Below are 16,900 nucleotides of genomic sequence, written 5' to 3' on the forward strand. Positions count from 1 at the left end.
GTACACAAACTTCCCCTGTGTGATGTACCCAGAAGTGGAAATGCTTGGTCACAGAGTATATACATCTTCAGCCTTTCTAGATAATATCGAGCAGCCTTTCAAACTTCATGTAAAGTTTATATTATTATTAGCAATAATTGAGATTCTCCACATCCTCACAAAATTTCAGTGAAAGACTTTTTAGCTTTTTCTGATCTGGTGACTGTATAGTTGCATATTATTTGACTCACTCCAATTAGCTGGAGCTTTTCACGTGTTTATTTGCTATTTGTATTTCCTTTTTTATGAAGTCTTTTTTCCTACCAGTTGCGTCTTTTGCTTCTCATTGATTTTTAGGACAATCCGCCTATGTCCTGATAGGCCTTTCTGTCTATGAAGACCATACATCGTTTATTCTCTAATGTCTTCCCCTGTGGCTCAGCGGTTCGATACCATTAGCGATTGAACCTCAGTCCACTAAACTCTAAGGATCCCAGGAGTACTTCCCACTTCCTCAGTCTCTCTCTTTCTGTCTCTCTCCCTCTTTCCCTTTCCTTTCTTTCTCTCTCTCTCCTTTTGGTTCCCAATCTCACATTGGCTTTCAACAAAACTTTTTGTCTTTGTCTTTCTTTTAGAGGAATTCTTGGCCAACAATCAGGAGAGGACACTTTTCCTTACCTGGCCTAAATTAATTAGTAGAACTTTTTTTTAAGGATTAAGGATTTGTGAACCATGAGAGAGAGATAGCAGTAAAGGAGTTTTGACGATGTCCTTTTTTACTCTACTCTAGATAAAATCAGATAATATTGAGGTGCTTTCCCATTTCTGAGAAAGTGCCTACCCTCAAAATTCTTTAAAACACCTGAATTGTGACTCTGCTACCTCACTCGTATCACAGGAAGAACAAAAAGAAAGAGACTCACACGTAGTCAAGGTCCATGAGCAGGGCCGGGTCACTACTCCTCTCCTGGCTGATGACTTACTTTGCATGTTTCTACCTCTCATGGCTAAGAGTGATGACATCCAATTACACTTTGTCTTTTCTCCATAGGAACTGGGAGTTCAGATCACTTTATATTAATGAGCAAGCAATTGCATACCACGAAGACGTAGAAGAACGCAGACTATTTCAGGCTTTGTATCCTCTCTGGGAAGAACACACAGGATGTGAAAATTAAATGGCCTGAGTCATGCTGAACCATGCTACCCTTGGTAATTCATCCTTTTCATTTCTATTCCCAGTTGAAGGAAGCGTTGGGATATGGCAGTTAGTCAAAATCTTGGACTCTTGACAAGATATATCACCCACAGGTTCCCAGGCATATACCTCACATCTTCTCCCGCTGTGTGTTTAAGGCTTTGGAAAGGAGGGCAAGCAAGTTTCACAGGTTTTCTCTGCTCTCCCTTCTTTTGTATCCCCCTCCAGAGGCAATGAACAAAGAACTCATCATTTGCTTAAAGAGGTGAAAACAAATGAGGAAAATACAGGGATGAAGGGAAGAAAAAATTTCAACAAAATCTGATGTATCAGGCCAACTTCTGGCAGGACACAAATGACCTAGTCAAGGGGTAATTGAAGAGAGTTTAATAGAGGGACTGTTTCTAAGAGCATAAGCAGAGCAAAGGGAACCAATGAGAAAGGAGGAAGTACCCAGAGAGTGCCAACAGCAATGGCCCAGTAGTTTTTATAACTCTCAATAGCCTGAGGAGACAAGCAGTGAGTGGACACCAGAATGTGGCAAAGACCAGAGCCATTGGGTGGAGACAATGAAAGGAGCTGTGACTCAAGATAGAGGAGCAGAGGCACTGGGATACTGTGGCTCACCAGGGTGGAAACTAGGAGAACACATGCCTGACTTCCGGTCTCCTGCTGGTGCCTCCCACTGGTTGAACTCCATCAGAAACTGGAGGACAACAGAGCTTGTCAGTGTCAGATAAAAATAGAAGGTTAATAGAGTTTATGTTAATTCTATAATGTGACATAATTTCAGACCTTGATGGTATGAGGTGAATAGAGGACACAAAGAACTTTTTGAGAAAGTCCTTAATACGTGTAAACGTTGGATCCTCTGTCCTTGCTGAAATGGAAGCCACACTCCTCCCAGCCTTGCACTCACATTGGGACAAGTTGAAACAATGTAATCCATGGGCAGCCCGGACTATCTGCTGTGACCATATGTTGCTTTCTCCTCTTCCTTTGCAAGTTTCCATCTGGGATCCACATGAGATCTGAAACCAAGGGCATTTGGATGTGATGTGTACCCCACCCTTCCATGCCCAACGACACTCTGGTCCTTCTGGACACTGAAGGCCTGGATGATGTGGAAAAGGTAAGGCTGAGAGTCATCTTTGCTCTTGATATTGCCCTTACATTTTAATTTACCACCTCAGTTCAACTTTTATGACACATTCCTGTAAACTGCAAATCCATTTCTGAATAATGAGGCTAAAGTGCGTTCTTTGAATTTACTTCTTTCATAAGCTCAATACTTTGGTCATTAGGGATAAATCTTTTTCACGTTTTTAACACTGGAGTGAAAGATACAAATTAAATACTTATTGGAAAGCTGAATTGCGGGGCATTGTGGTAAGTCCTACAGATATCGTAGTGAATGAGCTAAAGGTCCATTTGGGGAGATAAGAAAGATGGAGTGTTACCAGAACAGGGTACCATGCATATGAAAATTGAAAACCTAAGTTACTCTTTCAGGTTAAGGAAAAGATTCTGGAGGAAGCTATAAGTCATGGGATCAGTGGGCTCTACTAGTGAAGATGTGTTGGATTGATGGAGTTGGAGGTACAGACAATTAATAGGGTTTCCATGAGATAATCTATTTAAGTAATCCACAGAAAAATAATCTATTTAAATAATCTCCAGAAAAGCTCAGCTACACCAGGAACGTTCATTAAGGTTTTGTTTCAAGTCTCTGAGCTTCAAAGATGAATTCCTCACTGACTTCTATAAAAACGTGAGCTAGACCCACCAAAAGCATTGTAAATGAGATAATTTTAGATATTTGTCTTCATAGTGTTAGTGGCAGTCAATCTTGTCTCCTTATATATATTAGTTGGAGTCTAAAGTGAAAGTAGAAGCAGTGGATATTTGACTTCCATTAGTGCAAAAAAAGACTTGGGTCATGAATTCACAAATTCTGAATTTAAAAATTCAGGTTAAAGTACTCAATGATAACCTCAGTGTAAACTCAAGATGGTCTACTGCTACCTAATAGATTACAGTTTGCATAAACCTTCTTCATTTTATCTAATTGCATTTGTCAAAGAACCAAAACACACCAAATTGTAAACTAACAGCAGTAAAAATGCTTGTTGCTCTTACAACCTGTAGTATATTTGAGAGGTATCTAATTCTATTAACAATTTACTCATGAGTTACCCTGACTCTCATTTTCTGGCTCTTCTTCTATTCCCACACACATACCCACTACTTCAGTCAGATAAAATAACAATGTAATACCTTCACATGACTGCACTTTCCGACAATTCTGATTGGCTTCTATCTGTCCTTCCACCTGCATGGTCCCTTTATCTTCACAATTCCACATTCTCTCAAATCTTTAAAGCCCAGCTATTTTCCACACGATGCTACTGTTTTACTGTTAAATATCTTGCTCTGAATTCACAGAGTACTTTTCTGGTTTATTATCATCCCCAACTTGTCTTTTACATTGTAACATTTGGTTCTACTCCTGGCAGCATTTATAATCTTGGATGCATTATGTTACCATGTATATCGGCCCCTCCGAAAAATGATCTCTTCAAGGGCAGGGAATGTAGTGTGGAACTCCTTATCCACACAACCAAATGCAGTGTATGGCATTTGCACACGCACAATGAATAGTTGGTGAATTTAAGTGAAGAGCATTTGTGTCCCTAATATAGCCCATGATCAAGAAAAATTTGCAAAGGAATCATTGCCCACTTATTATCGCAAAACTTCTATGTTCTAGGTGCTGTATTAAACATTTGATAGACATTTGCAGTGATACTTACTTCTGCTAATAGCTAAAGAAACTGAGTCTCTGAGAAGGGTCACTGTCAATACCAAAAACAAGGTTTGAATTTAGCATTGTCTTCAAAATTTATGTTGTCAACCCTACTGTTCAGTTGTAGTACAGCTGACATAGTGAATGAACAACTGAATGAGTGAAGGAAGAGCAGACTCGTAAGTCCCTGCTGTAATGTCCTTCCTAGGGTGACTGTAATAGTGACATGTGGACCTTTTCACTGGCCGTGCTTCTGAGCAGCGTATTTGTCTACAACAGCATGGGCACCATCAACCACCAGGCCCTCGAGCAGCTGCAGTATCCTTCCAGGAACCAAACCACCATGTTTCATTGAGTTTATGGGCATGACAACTGAGACAATCTCCTCTTTCCTGTGATTCAGTTCTTATGGTGGTGGAGAAGGAGACACAGAAAAATGGGAATGTTTATGAAACTTGTTTCAGGGTGAGATCTGCAAACTGTGGGGTAGAGCACTTCTCATTCCTTAGCTAAGATCCCAGAGATGTGACTGAACTAACAAAACTAATCAGGACCAGATCCTCTCCCATCTCTGGTGAAGTGGATGACTCAGCTGAGTGTGTGAGTTTCTTTCCAGACTTCGTTTGGGATTTCACACTGGAACTGCATTTAGATGGACACCCCATCACTGATGATGAGTATCTGGAGAATGCCTTGAAGTTGATACCAGGTATCAGAGCATGGCCTGGGTGGTGGAAGGTTCAGGAGGGAGGAGGATCAACTAATCCATGTCATTCAGCACTTGACGTCAGTCCTTATTTGAGATTGGATTGAGGCCCATGCTAATGCTGATTGGTGATTCACAGGTGGGTGTGGCTTCAGTCATTATTATTACTTGACAATCTCTAGCAAGATCTAGATCTAAATCTCTAGTTGAAGATCACAGAGGGAATTTAGGATACAATATTGGACCAAATGACTTTAGAAAAATAGATGCTATTTTTTTAAAAAAGGCTCAATACTTGTATTATTTATTAAGTTTAAGCGCTCCTCCTCTTCTCCTGTTTCGAGAAAAATAATCTATCAGATTGGAAGCTGCTAGACACAGAATCACAAAGTAATCAAATGACCAATATTTGAAATACATTTCGCACACTGTATTTTACTAGCCTACATAGTTACATCCTTCATAGACAGGATATTTATATGCCATATGGTTCAGAAAAAAGCATTGACATGTCATTCCAGTAAGACTGTGAAATCATTCATTTGGTCTTTCTCATAACATCACTCTCTTCATTCTACAGCCTTACACAATATGTCGTAATGTTCACGTAATAAATTCATTACACAGATCATTTTTAGCAGAGAGGATAATGAGTGGTAACACAGAAGTGATATCCTTTTTTCTTTATTTAATCACTTCTTCATTCTTTCAACAAATATTTATTGAATAACTGATATATGCCCAGAGTCGCTCTATATGACGTTGTCAAGTCCAAGATAATATCTTGGACTCTCTGATATGGAGAACTGGTGAGGTCTCCAAGTTATATTTAGGTGAACCTTACTATTTAGTCGTGTCTGCTAAAGGAATTGCAAGCATATTTATGGTGTGTGCTTCTTTTACTCTGATATTATAAAGCTTTCTTTACTTCCTGAGTGACATTTGTCAATGTCCATGTCATGGGGTACAAATGTAACTTGGTCATTTTCACTGCTGTAAGGCTTTCCTTTGTACAAATGCACCACAATCTGCTTATCCATTTACTGTTGATGGACATTTAGGTTATTTTCAGTGTTGACGTATTATAAATATTGCTGATGCGATCATCCTGTGTTCTCTTTAGTGTACTTGTGCATACATTTCTGATAGTAATATACTTAGGAGTGAAATGGTCAAGTCATGAAGTACTTATATTACACTCTAGTATATAAGGCCAAAGAGTCTTCCAAAGTGGTTGAATCCATTATCTATTGCTACATAATAAACACCAAAAATCCACGGGCTTAAAGAAACAATTATTTTATTTCTCACTCTCTGTTTTGTGAGTTAGGCGAGTGGGTTTTTTCCTGGACTTGCCTGGCTTGACTCATGTGTCTGTATGCTATTGGGGAAATCAGTAGGAAATGGAGGGTCTTGCACAGCCTCATCCACATGTCTGGGGCCTTAGTGGAATGTCTGGAAGACTGGGACCACTCTCTTTGCACGAAGCTTCATCATTCAGCAGTCTAGCCCATATTTTCTGAATCAATCATTGATGGATTTTCATTTTATCGTAGTATACTTCATGCTATAAAATTGAACAGATATAAAATTTCAGCTTGGCCAGCAGATTCTGTGGGACTGTTGTAAGAAGAAACGTATTGTGATCATAGAAAAAAACTAGCTTTTTTTGCCATCTTCCTTTGGCGAGTTGGGAAGCCCAATAGGGGGCAGGAGTGGCATTCTATTAGATGTCAGTCCTCAGTGACAGCAATCAGAAGTAATCATCTCTAAAGTGAGCAAATGGTTCTTTATTGTAGGATAAGATTGAGAACTGGGGTGTCTATAGTCTGTGTTTATTTGTATCTCAAAGAGCTAACAAATATTACATCACGATTACCTCAAGGTATAAGGATTAAGGCTGAAATTAAAAACAGAAAGTAAAGACATTATTAAAGGAAGTCTTCTCACTCCTTTTAACTCTACAAAATTATCAAGTCATCTAGCGCTGGTTAAAGAAGTCGGGTCTATAATTATGTAAATAAATATACTATATAGAGCAGAAGTCACAGAAAAAAACAAACCATGATTCATCAGAGAATGTTCATGATGGTAGATTTCATTATCCAAAAGATTTTAAAGCAATAGGCAAACTGATATAACGGAGATAAAGAATCAGTCTAAAAATACAGGAAGGTCAAAATATAATAACGTAAATGAGTTAAATCAATAAAGTCAGAGTCAGATTTGAGGTATCAGTCTTGAGTGAAAAAATTGTAAATGCAGATCTGAAGCATAGATTTAAAACCAGTGAGAGGGCGACACCTCAGGGGCTTCCTGCACAGTCAGCTGAGGAAATCACTGGCCAATCTGAAGCCATCCGTCTGACCCAGACCCTGCCCAGTGCCGGAGTCCAGCTCCAGCCGGTAGGGTTCCTGAGGGATGAACGGCGTCGGCGAAAAAAGAAGTTACAGTGAGACTGGAAGTGAGGTTTCCAAGCCTGATTTATTCAAAGCATTCAAGCACTTATATAGGGTCCAGGTCACGCGCTTATGATTTCATGGAATTGTCTCAGTACATAATTTTGGCAAACAAAATGGAGACATAAGCATATCTTGTTACAATATTAGCACAGTGTGTCTGTGAGAAGCAAGCAACCTTTGTTAATTATAGATATTGACTTTTTCTGTATGTCTACTAGGCGTCTAGATGTTTAAGACTGATTACAAAACGGGGTGTAACGTCTAGACTCAGTTCCCCATGAGTCGAATGGCCCTAAGCCTCTATCTTTATTCCTATAATAATGAAAGCAGAAGTATTGCAAAGTGTAAGGGGACCAAAATACACACAGGCCCCCAGCTCCATCTGATCGCAAGCCACACAGGCACAGTGCTTGGGTTTCTCTTTTGCCATTAACTATATTGTAGGGTTCCCAATCCTCATCATAATCCCATTTCCCCTGTGTCAATATATTATGATATTTTTCTGCAACTTTATCAGGATCGTGAGTTGCCTTAGGAAGGGGTAGTTTTTGTATGCCTCTGTTCCTGGGTGGGTGCCATCATTTACTTCCTGTTCTAACAGGCCTAGGATAATATCTACCTCATAGAAGGATCTGAGGAGGGAATGTTCTCCTTAGAGGCTGATTATTAGAAGGCTTCCTCCTTGAGGGCTGTCCAAGCTCCTTTACCGCCTTTCCAGGAGGGGGTCAGAACGTTTTTTCCCTTCAGGCTGTTTTTCCCCTGAACCCTCCCTAGAAGGCCAGGTTGCATCAGCTTCTTTCCCCTGCTTGGAGAGATTTTCCCCAAGATATCCCCATGTACAGAAAAAGAACAGCAAGAGCAATACTGCTAAGATTAGTAGCATGAGTAGGATCAGGAGCGGCCGACCGCCATCTTCTGAGGGTCGGCCGTGCGTTCCCTCATCTCTCTCCCAGACCGTTGTCCTTGGGTAGAGGCTTAGCTGACTGGTGGGCAGCTCCCGGCAGCCCAGGAACAGACTTGGGAGAAACTAGGACCAAACCTGGGTTACGATGATATCTGTTCAGAGTTCATAGATGTGTTTGAGACACTTCTCCAGACAAAGGCTACCTACTACTGTATACCTGAGCTCAAAGAGCTCAGCTTTTTTATTCCAAAGATCTAAATGTGAAGGTAAAAAGCTTCCAAAGGAAATTTTGTAATGAAGTCAGAAGATGTAAGCACCTCGGAAAAATATACATTTTCTGGAAGACGAGGTGCAAGATGAGTTGGTGGGAATGCATTCTAGTACATCCTTCTGGAGAGGAATTTTGCAATATCTAGTAAATCTATATGATCTTGTCTTTTGACCCAGCAATTGCATTTCCAGGCATCTATCCTGAAGAAACAGCCGCAACAATATAAAAATAAATATACACAAGGTTTGCAGGTTTACTCATGGCAGCATTGTTTACAATTACAAAATACTGGAAACAATCTAAATGTCTATACATAGGAAAGTGGTTGAATAAACTATGGCATATCCACACAATGATGTGAGCAGCTATAAAAAGGATACAAAAGCTTTTCATAAATTTATATGTATAGATTTCCATGTATCTGTACTATGAGAAATATCATATTAGGAAAAGTGTATAAGAAAATATACACGTATCTATTCATCTGTGGGAAGGAAATACAAGGAGGATAAACTAAAAACTAACAAGATTGGGTACTTACAGAGCATGAGTGGGAATGGAGTGAGTAGAATAAAAGGAAAGGTAGAATTGGAATAGGGCAGTAAGATGAAGAAGTGACATTTCTCTGAGTCCACCTTTTTGGAAAGCTGTGACTCTTAGAACCATGAGAAGTTTTGCATACAAAGTAAGTATACACTCAAAATCAATCAATGTAATGGAGGACAAAATGGAGCAGAAGCAGGAACAAATGAATCTAACTGTGCTATAAATGAATAATTTAACCACACTGAAGAAGGTGGAGAAGGAAAGAACTAATAAGCAACTTTGGAATACAGGGTTCTGACTGTATACATAGGGGAAAGACCAAAAGAACTGTATACTAATATAGTACTGTACTTAGTGAATTTATTTATGAACGATCATAGATTAGCAATTGTGAAACTGCTTTTTGTGTATCCTGGGTTTGAGTAAATAAATAAATTTATTATGGATAATGATAGGTCTCTCATAGACAGAAAAAGAAGTTAAAAATTAAAAAAAGGAGAAACCTTAGCTAAACCCTGTTGTGTTGGATTGAAATTGGAAATATTAGCAGGAACTCATGATTAGATATGGAAATGGATAGATAAAGAAATAACTATAGATGTGTGTATGCATGTGTTAGTATACATATGTGCATTTCTTCTTAACTCTGCCCCTGGGAGAATCTAGAAGTAATGCACACGCTTGGTATGATATCTTCATATTGAAGTGTTGTCTTTCAATGAAAGGAATCAGGCCTTTTTGGAGAAATAGTCAAGTCTAGTATTGAAGAGCGGTAAATTCAAGATAGGCATTGGATATCTTGTGGTACCAGACAGTAAGGAAGTGCTCAGAAAATGATGGAATCCAAAAAGATCCAGGAGTCAGTTTGAAGGAGCTCTAAATGAATAAATCCAGGACATGTTGAGCAAAAAAAAATAATGATAATAGCATATTAAACCCTATAGAATAAAACAAATATCTCTGAGTCCATACTGATATAACTAAATAAATGAGTGAATAAAAGCATAAATGGCAGAGAAGGGACACCTCTTGCTTACAGTAGAACTCGAAATAATAAATGTAAAAGGAATGATGAAAATAGAAAATCACTTTTACACAAACACCATAGAAGGAATTTTTCAAGCAGGAATCATCAATAGATGCTAACATTAGCAACTTAAAAAAATGACATGAAAGTATGATAAGAATATATTTGCATAATCTCAAAAGTATCTCCCAAAATGGTACTTGTTAATTACAAAGAAGTAAATAGTAACTTTACAGTAGAGAAACCTGAGAGACACCACGTTAATTTGGGATTAAAGTTAGAGTCATAACTTTAGAATAAGTCATATTAACATCACAAATTATTTGTATGATGCACTGAGAATGGCAGAACATCACTTCCATGTCATTTTTGACAAAAATGCACAACTTCAATCTAATCATGAGGAAAAATCAGAAAAGCCCAAATTAAGGGATACTCTGCAAAATGACCGTTACTCTTTTGAAATGTCAAGGTCATGGAAAACAAAGAAAAAGTGAGGAATGATCAAAGATGAGAGGGGACTAAGGAAACATAATGAGATGCAATGCGGGATCCTGGAGTGGATTGTGGAGTAGTGAAGTATATTACGGGGAAAAGTAGTGAAATGCGATTGGGTAGCATAGATTAGTTAATAGTATCGTATCAATGTTAAAATCCTATTTCAATAATTATTCTATCACAGGCAACAAGAGCAAAAATAGACTAGTGGGACCAAATCAAACTAAAAAGCTTCTGCACAGCAAAGGAAATAGAGTGAAAAGGCATCCTAAAGAATGAGAGAAAATATTTGCATACCATATATCTGATAAGGAGTTAATTTCAAAAATATATAAAGTCCTACAACTAAAGGCCAAAAAAACAAGTAACACCATTAGAACATGGGCAAAGGACTTCAATAGACATTTCTCCAAAGGAGACAGAAGTGACCAACAGGTAAATGAAAAGATGCTCAACATCACTAACCATCAAGGAAATGCAAATGAAACCTCAGTGAGATACAACATCATATCTGTTAGGATGGTCATTATTAAAAAACAAAAGATAAGTGTTGGCAAGGATATGAAGAAATTGGAACCTTTGTGCACTGTTGATGAAAATGTAAAATGGTGTAGCCACTATAGAAAACAGTACGTAGGCTCTTCGAAAAATTAAAAATAGAACTACCATGTTGTACAACCACCCCACTTCTAGGTATTTGGCCAAAATAATTGAAATCAAGATCTTTTTATAAATTGAGCTATAATTAACATAGTTGCATACAACATAATGATTCGATATTTGTATATACTGTGAAACGATCACCACAATAAATCTAGTTAACATCCGTCACCAACGTAGTTGCAATTTTTTTCTTGTGATGAAACTTTTAAGATCTACTCTCTCATGGCCTTCAAATATGCAGTACAGTATTAATAACATAGAGGCTATGCTATACATTACACCCCCTGACTTCTTTATTTTATAAATGGAACTTCATACCTTTTGACCTTCGCCCATTTGACACACCCCTCACCCCTTGTCTCTGGCAACCACCAACCTGTTCTCTGTATCTCTGAATGCAGGTTGTTTGTTTGGTTTTGTTTTTAAATTCCATGCATAAGTGACATCACATGGTATTTGTCATTCTCTGTCTCACTTATTTCACTGAGCATAATGTCCCCAAGTTCCATCAATCCTGTAGCAAATGGCAAGATGTTCTTCTTTTTAGTGACTGAATAGTATTCTAATGTATACATTAGAATATATCTACTATTAGAATATTAGTATATATATGTATACATATATATGTATGTACATGTATATGTATATGTGTACATATACATATCTATGTGTATATATTTTCTTTATCCATTCATCCATCAATGGGCACTTAGCTTACTTCCATGTCTTGAGTATTACAAATAATATTGCATTGAACATAGGGGTGCATAAATCTTTTCAAGTTAGCATTGTGTTTTCTTCATATAAATACCCAGAAGTAGAATTGGTGGACCATACGGTAGCTCTATTTTTAATATTTTTAGTAACCTCCATGCTATTTTCCATAGTGGCTGCACCAATTTACATTCCTAACAACAGTGCACAGGAGTTCCCTTTCTCCACAACCTTGCCAACACTTCTAATTTCTCATCTTTTAGATAATAGCCATTCTAACTATGTTTTGGATGGTACCCCTTTATCTTATATATGACTTGCAAATATTTTCTCCCATTCCATTGGTTGTCTTTTCATTTTGTTAATAGTTTCTTTTGCTGTGCAGAAGCTTGTTAGTTTGATGTAGTCCCTTTTCTTTATTTTTGCTTTTGGTGTCAAATCCAAAAATTCATCGCCCAAACTGATGTAAGGAGCTTATTGCCTATGATTTCTTCTAGGATTTTTATGGTGTCAGGTCTTATATTCCAGTCTTTAATCCATTTTGAGTTAATTTTTGTGTATGGTGTAAGATAGTGGCCCAATTTTATTCTTTTGCATGTGGCTGTCCAATTTTTTAAACACCATTTATTGAAGAAACTGTCTTTTCCCCATTGTATATTCTTGATTTCTTTGTCATAAATTAATTGACTGTATATGCATGGGTTTAATTCTGGACTCTTTATTCTGTTTCACTCATCTATGTGTCTGTTTCCATGCCAGTATCATACTATTTTGATGACTATCGCTTTGTCATATAGTTTGAAATAAGAGAGTGTGATGCCTCTAGCTTTGTTCTTCTTTCACAGGATTACTTTGGCTATTTGGGGTCTTTTGTAGTTCCATTCAGATTTTAAGATTGTTCTATTTCTGTGAAAAATGCCATTGGAATTTTGATTGGGATTGCATTGACTCTGTAGATTGCTTTGGGTAGTATGAACGTTTTAACAATATTAATTCTTCCAGTCCAGGCACATTGGATATCGGTCCATTTATTTGTATCTTCAATTTCTTTCATCAACATCTTACAGTTTTCAGTATATAGGTCTTTTATCTCCTTGGTTTAATTTATTCCTAGGTATTTTATTCTATTTGATGCAAGTGGGATTGTTGGGAGGTTTTGATTAACAATTCAATCTTTTTACTGGTAATCAGTCTGTTCAGATTTTTTATTTCTCCCTGAGTGAGTCTTGGTAGGGTGTGTCTTCTAGGAATTTCTCCATGTCTTCTAGGTTGTACAAATTGTTAGTGTATACTTGTTCATAGTAGTCTCTCATGATCCTTTATATTCTGTAGTAACAGTTGTCATGTCTCCTCTTTCATTTCTCATTTTATTTATTTGAGTCCTTTCTCTTTTTTTCTTGATGAGTCTAGCTAAAGTTCTGACAATTTTGTTTATCTTTTCAAAAACCAGCTCTTAGTTTCATTGATCTCTTCTATTATCTTTTTAGTCCCTGTTTCATTTATTTCTATTCTGATCTTTGTTATTTCCTTCATTTACTAATTCTGGGCTCATTTGTTCTTCTTTTCCTAGTTACTATAGGTATAAAGTTAGGTTGTTTATTTGAGGTCTTTCTTGTTTCTTGATGTTGGCAATTATCTCCATGAACATCCCTCTTAGAACTGCTTTTGCCACATCCCATAAGTTTTGATGTGTTTTGTTTCCATTTTCATTTGTGTTAAGATATTTTTTGATTTCTTATCTGACCCATAGTTGTTGAGTCGGTTATTGTTTAATCTCTGCATATTTGTGATTTTTCCGGTTTCCTTCTTGTGATTGATTTTTATTTTCATACCTTGTGGTTGGAAAAGCTGCTTGATATGATTTCAATCTTCTTAAATTTATTAAGACTATATGTTTTAAATCTTTCACATTTACTCTGGAGAGATTGTTGTGTAATTGGGATGCATTTTACAGTGGAGATGTATCAAACAGGTTTTATTCAGGGTAGATTTTTCTTCCTCATCCACATCACCCTTCCAGATAGCCTCAGCCCATGCTCTTACTCAAGTCTTTACTCTTGTCATGTAATGGGATTGGAGTGTTATGAACCCCTAAAAACCTATAATTTGATTCCGTTTTCTCTCTGTCTTTCTGCTATGACATTGTTTCCTGGAAGCCATAGAGGACAAAATGCTTAGTTAAGAAGGACAAGTACAATAGAAGGAAAAAACAAGAACAATTTATGAATACAAAACTGTTAACAAACCCAACTGTTTCAGAATATATATTACTCAGAATTTGTATACTCAAAATTACAAGAAAATTCATACAGATTTTATAGTAAAAAGGAATTTGACTTTTAAGACTGTTAGCTAGTACACAGATTCCCTAGGATGGGGAGAAAGCTAGCCTATACAACTATTCAGCAAGGGGTAATACTACCCATACTACAATGAAGACATCCCAAGAGAAAATACCACAGCACCTGCCACCTGGAACCAAGGTCTCCATATAAAATGCCTGAAGCTCTACCACTGTCAGCTCTGAGGAACTGGATGCTTCCACCTTCATATTTGTAGAAAATCAGCCACCCAATGAAAAATACCATCTCTGGGTGGCTCAGATCTTCAACTAACTCTAACAGAGGTGGATCTACTTGACAGAATCTAAATCCTATGCTTCCGCATGGGAAATTCTGGGAATGAGAGTTATCTGTATCCTGCTTTTGGAAAGAAAGACTGATAATGTGGGAAATTTCCATCTGCGTTAAGATATATAATCCAGCCATGTAGAGCACTAAGTCAGCATGTCCACTTTAAATTGGGAATAATATAAGGGTCTTCTTAATATTTTCACTCACACAATGTACCATTCTTTTTTGCTTTTTCTCTTTGCCATGGTATCACAATAATTCTTTTAATTTTTTCCTGTTTGAGTTTGTAAATTACACACATTATTAACATCCTTCATGTTATTCTTAACTTTTAATGTTTATATAAGTACACTCCCATCTCCATCTAACATATTATTTTTCTCTGCATTTAACCGTCTTCTTATTTTTACTCCTCGAATTGGGCGTTTTCTTACTTTTTATGCAGTTAGTATTCTGTATCTTCTTCTGCCTAAGCAGAAAGCAACTTTATTATTTCTCAATAACTGTCCTTTTAACTTACATTATGAGATCAGCCTATGCTGCCACTAGTTCATTAGTAACTCAAGGAAAATGAATAGTATATTTTTCAAGATAAAAAAGAAACTTTATATCTAACTAGAATTTAAAAGCCCTCTCTCAGATTTGACCTACCGTCGATGCTTCTGCCTTACCCCTTGTCCCCCCACCCCCACCTTTCATACAGCCAAGGCCTGACTCAGCTTTACAGGCACATAGTGAGGAAGAAGAATGTTTTTTTCTTCTCATTCCCAGCTCTCCTTCCCCCTTGGCACACTAGCTCATATTCATGATACCTTCCATTGTGTCCATGATATGCAGTACATCAGGGAAAAAGAAACCCTCTGACAGGATACATTCATGGTATGATGTTGGAGCCTGCTGGTGGTGACTTAGGTCCTTTTCCTCCATGGAATGATTACTGAATTCTTTACAGATCCCCCCGCCGGATCGTCCCACCAGCAGTTTCTTACTGTGGTCCACTTTGGCTCCTCTCTTCTAACCCTGTCTTCTAGGAATCCACTCAACCCCTGCACTCTCTGTGTTGAGGTTAATGTACCTTGTCATGTAGATGTCTAAGGCAGGGTTACTTTCAAGATGACTCAAGTCTAGAGGGGTGAGCAATAGGTATGAACTTCAAGTTATAAGATAAATAAGTTCTGGGGATGTAATGTATAGCATGGCAACTATAGTTAACAATATGTATTGTATACTTGAAAGTTGCTAAAAGAATAGCTCTTAAAAGTTCTCATCATAAGAAAAAACGTTTGGAATTATGTGAGGTGATGGATGTTAACTAAACTTATTGTGATAATCATTTCACAATATTACACATCAAATCATTATGTTGTACATAAAACAATACAATGTTATATAACAATTTTGTCTCAATAAAACTAGGAGAAAAAAGGGAAAAAATCCAGGAATTTTGAAAATGTAATTATTCTAGGATATGACCCTAATACAGTGCTTAATCAAAGCCATTGCCAGTACAAGAACAACTACAAACTGTAATAAAAAACAGTTTTATAAAAAAAAAAAGATGACTCCAGTCTAGACAACTCCCAGTGATCCACCCGGGAGAAAAATGTATGCACGCCTACCTAGCCTGGAAAGGCAGGCTGCTCCCAGCTCTAACCCTCTCCCTTCCCTCCATGGCAACAAACCACTTCAGCAAGCCTCTGAGCTTTAGATGATTTTAGACTTGACTCAGGCACAAATCTCAGTGTCTGTTAACTCCAGGGAACACATGTCAGCTTTCAAGACGACTTTGAAGTTCCAACTCTACTTAGCTATGGAGGGGGAAGGAAAACAATATTCCTCATCACGCCATGGGGAAAGTACAAGAAGAAAGGCAGGAGGATGGGGAACACACCAATAACTCTCTTCAATGGAATTTTCCACCACTAATTACCTCTGATTAGCCTCTTCATCTCCTTTTATATACACTAAAGTTGGAATTTGGTCTAAAAGATTAAATTGGGAAAACTCAGTTTTTTCCTTTCTCTGTGTATAAAAAAGCTGGTTCTTCCTGCTGTGTGTTTCCTCCCTGTGTGTGTCTTTACTTTCACAGAGAACACTTCACTTCTGGTCACCAAAAGGGTGGAGATTTTTCCCCACACAAGCAATTCTCTGTGGCAGCAGCTGAGTGTCCTACAGTTTAACTTGATTCTGACACTATCTATCCAGAGACAACATCAGATCCCACAGGTTAAGGGCTCAGTCGCACAAGATCTCACCTCCTTCCCCCAACACACACTTCAGATGCCAGTAGCAAGCTCAGGTTATCACTTGCGATTCTGACCAACCAGTTATAGATCAGAGGTCCCAATGACTCCCTCTTTGGGTTCAATTAATTTGCTAGAGCAGCTCAAACAACTCAGAAAAACATTTACTTACAATTACCAGTTTATTATAAAACAATAAGATACACAACATAGATGAACATCCAGATGGAAGAGGTGAGTAGGGCAAGGT

This window comes from Equus caballus, chromosome 5 (assembly GCF_041296265.1).
Source record: "Equus caballus isolate H_3958 breed thoroughbred chromosome 5, TB-T2T, whole genome shotgun sequence".
Taxonomy (NCBI): Eukaryota; Metazoa; Chordata; class Mammalia; order Perissodactyla; family Equidae; genus Equus; species Equus caballus.